We start from the raw sequence: 7451 nt of genomic DNA, 5'->3' as shown, positions 1-7451 counted from the left end.
CGCAGGCTCCAGTGGGGAAGGTACAGAGACTTTCATTTTAAGTCAAGATTGAATCGCGGTAATTTCGTAATGTCTCAGAGAAGGTGTGGGATTTTCCTGAGTGGTCATCCGGACAGTGGAATAATAGCTCCATCGGGCAGATTTATAAAAGCAGTAAGAAACAAAAACGGAGTTGTGTCCGGGACACCTTGCTTGTTCAATGTAATGGATTTACATTGGCTTAGAAGTCCGGGCTGGAAGGAGTGAGATGCGGGATCACCTAGCCCCTGTCCTTGACCCACACTGCACATGTAACTCCCCGACTCAGGCCACACACCTAGGGCACGTGTGTGGGCTGTTGGGGTTCCCTCAGCCTCTCCAGGCTCCGGGACCTCAACCACTTGCTCTGCCAAGGTCATTGATACCCATGGGGCATGATGCTTTATAGTGGCTAATTTTATGGGAAGCAGGTGATTTCTTAATGTGTGATTTTGCTTTTCTATAATCCATAACAAATTTGAACAATCGTTCACACATTTATGAATGTATTTATATTTAACCTATGTGCAACTTTTCATATCAGAACTTCTCATATTTTTTCAAATTGGGTGCTTTTATTTGCTGCTTCCTAAAGACTCCTTGTATACAAAGGTGATTAACTCTATTGTGTAAGTTGTAAATATTTTTCTAAATTCACTGCTTTTGATGATTCTTTAGGCTGCATTCAAGAATGCAGACCTGTTGAGATTTTACATGACTTCATTAATGATTCATTGTCATAATTTCCACCTTTGGTGTCATATTTAGAAAGCCCTTCTCCACTGAAATATTATAATAGTATTTCCCTACATCTCCTTCTGATTCTATATTATTCTATTTTACATCTAAATTCTTATATAAGTATAGCTACTCCAGCTTTCTTTTGACTTCCAGTAGCATGGTATATATTTCCCCATCCCCTTACTTTTAATCTGAAGGTATCCTCAGGTCTAAGATGAGCTTCTTGTAGACAACAAATAGATGGATTTTGTTTTTGTATCCATTCTGCTACCCTATGTCTTTTGATTGGAGCATTTAGTCCATTTACATTCAGTGTTATTATTGAAAAATATGGGTTTAGAGCCATTGTATTCTCTGTAGGATTCATGCTTGTGGTGGTGTCTCTGGTACCTTGCGTTCCTTGCAACATTTCCCTCATAGAGTCCCCCTCAGAAAACTAAATTCTTAATTTACATGGAATTTCCTTTGATACTTGGAATGATGCAAGTTTTTAGCTTTATTGTGTTCCAAATATTTAGTCAGTTACTCTGATGCCATTGGGGAATAATTCTTTGTCCACACATCTTTTTTCTTTTCTTCTTGTTTTTGAAGAAGACAGAGACAGAGAGTGAGTAGAGTTGGGGAGGGCAGAGAGAGAGAGACATTCACACAGAATCTGAAGCAGCTCCAGGCTCCAAGCTGTCAGCACAGAGCCCAACATGAAGCTCGAACTCATGAACCACAAGATCATGACCTGAAACCCAAGTTGGAGGCTTAACCGACTGAGCCACCCAGGTGCCCCCTGTCCACACATCTTATACAAGCCTATATTGTGTTCTTCCAAGGTCTTGGTATTAAGATGCATTTTCATACTGAAAGCTTTTGTTATATACTTTTGCATAGCTAGAATGGACCCTGCTTGGTGTATTGGATTTGCTCATGTTTCACTAGCATTGGTGTGCCAAAATTTATAATTTTTAAGGGTTTTAAGGGTTGTAGTTGCCCTTAACTTTTTGTTGTTGTTGTTTTGTGTTTTTTTAATTAAAAAAAAATTTTTTTTAATGTTTTATTTCTTTCTGAGAGAGAGAGACAGCGTGAGCAGGGGAGGGTCAAAGAGAGAGGGAGATACAGAATCTGAAACAGCCTCCAGGCTCTGAGCTGGCTGTCAGCACAGAGCCCAACACAGGGCTCAAACCCACGAATCGTGAGATCATGACCTGAACCGAAGTCGGATGCTTAACCAACTGAGCCACCCAGGTGTCCTTTGTTTTGTTTTTAATGAGGGTTATTCTAATCCATCAGATGCATTAGAAAAAATCTTCTTGATGCTCTCTAATAGTTAAAATGACCTAAGAATTATCTGTCCTTTAGTGATTTGATAAATTTATAATCTGTAACTCCTTTAGGAGTGATGCTTTTTTCACAATGGGGTCTTTTCCTGCCTTTTAAATTTTTTCTAGGATCTATTCAGGTTTTTTAGTGCTTCTAGAGTTAAGCATTTATATTTCACAATAAAGTTTTCCATTTCATCCAGAAGTGTCCATAAAGCTAACGTGCATTATATATCTCCATGGGAACCACATAAAGCGGTTTTAAATGTTTTCGATCAAGAACCCAGGAACCTTTTGTTGCTTAACTAATCTTTTTGTAGGACTGTTGTTCTAAGTTACACACTTCGGAAATGCTGACCCCATGTCTTAGAACATCCCCTTAAATTTGTTTTTAAATCCTTTCTGTTCAAAGAATTGCATTGCCTTTCTTACTCTGAATCTTGTATATTGCTTTTCCTATCTTTATTTTATACAATTATTTTTCCTCAAGGAATTAGCTTTTGAATATGTGTGTTCATTTTTCTGTTTTTTTTGTACTCCTTTAATTTTTTTTCTTTGTTCAGAATTTTTTCTTTGTTCTCCCTCCTTAATGGAAAAGAAATTTAAATCAGGAAGTCACTAGGAATTTGTTTCTGAAAACCTAAGCTGAACTTTTAAGTATTTAAGCTGAATGAAAGAAAAGGAAGCTCGGAGAATGAACAGGAAGAGTACGTTAAGAGCCAACATCAGAAAGAGGGAGGAAGGAGGAAGCCAACACTTGTAACAGGGAATGGGTGCAAACAACTTTTCAAAACTGTTTTTCTGGATTTATTGAGAGATAATTGGCATTCATTGCTTTATGAGCCTCAGGTGCCCAGCATAAAGGTTTGACTTAATATATATTGTGAAATGATCATCACAATAAGTGTAGTTAATGTCCATCATCTCACACAGACAGAATATACATAACTGGGGAAAAAGGGAGGAAACTGTTTTTCCTTATAATGAGAACTCCTGGGATTTAGTTTCTTAACAACTTTCCTGTATGTAATACAGAACTGGAAATTATAGTCATCATGATGTACATTACATCCCTAGTGCTTATTTACCTTTGAACTGGAAGCTATCATTGGACTCCCTTCTCTCAGTTCCCTCGGCCCCTATTTCTCAGCCTCTGGTAACCACAAATCTGATCTCTTTTTCTATAAGGTTTTTTTTCCTCTTAGATTCTACATATAAATGAGATCTCTGTCCAACTTATTTCACTGAGCATAATGCCCTCGAGGTCCCGCCAACTTGTTGCAAATGGCATGATTTTTCATTTTTTAATGACTAAATAATATATATACATATATATGTATATCTGATGTAAATCATATAAATCAGAATTCCTTTACCCATTCATCTGTTGATGGACATTTAGGTGGTTTCCATGTCTTAACTATTGTAAATAATACTGCTATGACCATGAGGGTGTAGACATCTGTTCCAGTTAGTGTTTTTGTTTCCCTTGGTTACATTCCCAGAAGTGGAATTACTGGATCATACGGTAGGTCTATTTTTAATCTTTTGAGGATCCTCCACACTGTTTTCTATTGTGGTTATCTAGTTTACAATCCCAACAGCACACAAGGGTTCCTTTTTCTCTCCATCCACACCAACACTTGTTATCTCTTTTTGACAACAGCCATTCTAACAGGTGTGAGGTGATACCTCATAGTGGTTTTGATTTACATTTCCCTAATGACTAATGATGCTGAGCCTCTTACCTGTTGGTCATTCCTAAATCTTCTTTGGAAAATGTTTATTCAGGTCATTCACCCATCTTTAAATAAGATTGTTTGTTTTGCCGTTGAGTTGTAGGAGTTCTTTATATACTTTATATATTAACCCCTTATCAGATATATAGTTTGCAAATATTTTCCCTTTCTATAGGTTGTCTTTTCACTTTATTGGTAGCTGTTGTTGTTGTTGTTGTTGTTGTTGTTGTGTGTGTGTGCACACGCGCAGAAGCTATTTTGTTTGACGTAGTCCACTTGTTCATTTTTTTTATTTTGTTGCTTGTGCTTTAAGTGTCAGATCAAAAAATCATTGCCAAGACCCATATCAAGGAACTTTTTCCTATATTTTCTGGAATTTTATGGTTTCAGGTATTACATTCAAATCTTTAAATCTATTGTGAGTTAATCTTTGTGAATGTGTAAGATAGGGGTCTAGTTTTATTTTTTCACATATGAATATCCAATTTTCCCAGCACCATTTATTGAATAAACTGTCTTTTCTACTTTGAGGATTCTGGGTTCCCTTGTCAAATATTAGTTAACTGTATATACTTGGGTTTATTTCTGAGCTTTCAATTCTGTTCTGTTGGTCTATTCTTCTGTTCCTATCCAGTATCACACTATTTTGATTACTATAGCTTTACAGTACAGTTTTAAAATAGAGAAGCATGATGCCTCCTGCTTTTTCTTTCTTAGGATTGTTTTGGCTACTTGGTGTCTTTTGTGGTTCATATGAATTTTAGGATTGTTTTTTCTACTTCCATAAAAAATGTCGTTGGAGTCTTGATAGGGATTGCATTGACTTTATAAATGGCTTTTGCTGGTATTGGCCTTTTAACAACATTATTTCTTCCAATTCATGAACAGTGGATACTTTTCCTTTATTTGTGCCTTCTTTGATTTCTTTTATCATTGTCATGGTTTTCAGAATAGAGGTCTTTTACCTACTTGGTTAGATTGATTCCTAAATATTCTATTGTTTTTGAGGTTATTGTAAATGGAATTGATTTTATTTTTATTTATTTATTTATTTATTTATTTATTTATTGGATAATTCATTGGTAATTAATAGAAATGTTACTAATTTTTGTATGCTAATTTTGTATCCTGCAACTTTACTGAATTTGTTGGTTACATCTCACAGTTTTTTGGTTGAGTCTTTAGGATTTTCTATATAAGCAGCATATCATCTATAGAGACAGCAATATTTCTTTTCTAATTCCAGTGCCTTTCATTTCTTTATCCTGTCTGATTGCTCTGGTTAGGATTTCCATTACTATGTTGGATAGAAGCAGTGAGAGAAGGCATCCTTGTCTTTTTCTAAATCAACCTTTCTCCACTGAGTATGGTATTAGCTGTGGGCTTGTCATATATGGCCTTTATTATGTTGAGGTATGTTCCTTCTGTACCTAATTTGTTAAGTGTTTTTATTATGAATGGATGTTGATTTTGTCAGATGTTTTTCTGCATCTATTGAGTTGATCATAGGTTAATAAGGTATTATCCTATTGATTAATTTGTGTATGTTGAACCATCCTTGCATCCCAGGGATAAATTTCATTTGATCATAGTGAATGAGCCTTTTAATGTGCTGCCCAATTCAGTTTGCTAATATTTTGTTGACAATATTTGCATCTATATTCATCTGGACTATTGGCCTATAGTTTACTTTTGTAGTAATGTCTTTTTCTGGCTTTGGTTTCTATGTAATTCTGGCCTCCCTTTAAAAATATTAGTTCCCAAGTTACCTGTAAAGACAGGCACCATAGGCAACTAGCCCATAGATAAGGGATTTTGAGTAGAAGAGGAATTCTTTTTTTCTTTTTGCCTCTTTCCAAATGGAAAGACTTGGTCTTGTCTGTACGTCTAGCTTATTGGATAATAACACAAACAGGAATAAACATTTACTTAGAAACCCCATTTGGACTGAATTATAATTTTTTCCATATTCCAAAATATACGAACTGTGCCTACAAATGGCCATTTGGACTATGAGACCTATAACAAAATATCAAATATCTACAACATAGGATAATTCCGGCATTTGGTACTCTAGGAATTAAATGTCCTCATGAAGTGTTAACGTCATTTTATTTGTCCCCTATCAATTAGTTCTCTAAGCACATTATAACATCTCTGAATTTCAGTTTTCTCACCTGTAAAAGGGACATTATGATATCTACTGAGCAGGGTTTAGGTGACGATTGGAGTTAACAGGTTGGTCTGAGGACTCTTTTTCCCAGTAGTTTTGGCCTTTTAAGGACCCTACAAAATTTTAAAAGGAGATCTTTGGGGCTTGCCGAATCCTAGGGGATTTCACTTCATGATATATCAAAGTATGCAAGTGTTTTTTAAACTATAGATTTGAATCGCGAAGCAAATCCTTGGAAAGATCTTGTGGTTTAAGTCTTGCAATCTAACTAAATGTGGCTGTATTATTACAAATAGATATTTCATTGATTTCAAAATGTTTTGTGGGTTTTTTTGTACATTTTCACATCCGTGCTCAGAATGCTTCTTACACTGATGTCTTTACCAGCATGGCTGAAGTTGTTTTTCTTTCCTAGGAGTACATAAGTTAATGAAAAGAATATTTTATAGACGAGGACATCTTAGATTCAACAAAATACTGTAAGGTCTTCAGGCTTTTCAAATGAGGCACCCCTCCCTGGGAAAATCCACATGCCTTTATGAATTACTACAGTCACACAGAGGGCAGAGGGAGTGAGTTTTGATGTTTGTCTTGTCCATAAGCCTGGTTTCCCTGTGACTCATCATCGCCAGTATACTCCAGCCATTGAAGATACCAGGTGCATATACACACATGCGCATACAAAAGGTTTCAGTGCACAACAAAGATTACATATCCTAAAATAGAAATCTTGAACCTCACAGATAGCCTAGGTCCCTAGCAACGGGCCCATAAAAATGCAAACCCCAGGGGACAGAACACCAAAGCAGTAAACCAAAACAATACAAGTCATTATGCAAACACCAAGGCATATAATCTCATTGAGGAAACAATGCCAAATTCCTGGCTCAGACTTAAAAGCATAGGGTTTTGGGGTTTTTTTAAGACAGTGTTTTCAGAGCAGTTTTAGGGTCACAGCAAAACTGAGGGGAAGGTACAGAGATTTTCCAGATATCACCCTTCTCGACAAGTGCATAGCCTCCACTTGTATCATAATGTCCCCACCAGAGTGGTCCATTTGTTACAAGTGATGAACGTACTTTGATGCATCATTATCACCACGAGTCTATAGGTTATATTAGGGTTCACTCTTGATGTTGGACATTCTAGCAGTTCCAACAAATGTATAATGGCGTGGACCCAGTATACTACCAGTACACTATAATACAGAGTATGGTCCTTGACTCAAAACCCTCTGAAGGCACAGATTTTAAAATGTACTCAGACTGAGGACCCAGCACCAGTCCACGGTGAATGTTTGCATCCCCTTCAAGGCCTCTCTAACGCCCAGAACACGGTTGCTGGATAAACACACTCACTCCCAGGGGGAACTTCTAACATGAGTCAAGCAGGGATTACTCTGTTCTTTGCTGTGCTCTGCCCTGACACCCTGGAGCTTTTAGAAAACTTGATGAAAGAAGGAGGATGTGT

The 7451-nt window shown here is 36.7% G+C and overlaps 1 protein-coding gene across 1 annotated transcript in view; it reads left to right on the top strand.

Annotated features, from left to right (window-relative positions):
* Positions 1–7451, top strand: part of LIPK (lipase family member K) — a 58344-nt gene continuing 50893 nt past the window's right edge. The window contains exon 1 of the mRNA XM_077751885.1: positions 1–20. The gene's annotated coding sequence lies outside the window, so the exon portion shown is untranslated. The remainder of the gene's footprint in view (positions 21–7451) is intronic.

This window comes from Crocuta crocuta, unplaced genomic scaffold (genome assembly GCF_008692635.1).
Source record: "Crocuta crocuta isolate KB4526 unplaced genomic scaffold, BGI_CrCroc_1.0 scaffold694, whole genome shotgun sequence".
In the NCBI taxonomy this organism is placed as follows: Eukaryota; Metazoa; Chordata; class Mammalia; order Carnivora; family Hyaenidae; genus Crocuta; species Crocuta crocuta.
Note: the sequence above shows the minus strand (reverse complement) of the source record. Positions and strands in the feature narration are given on the sequence as shown.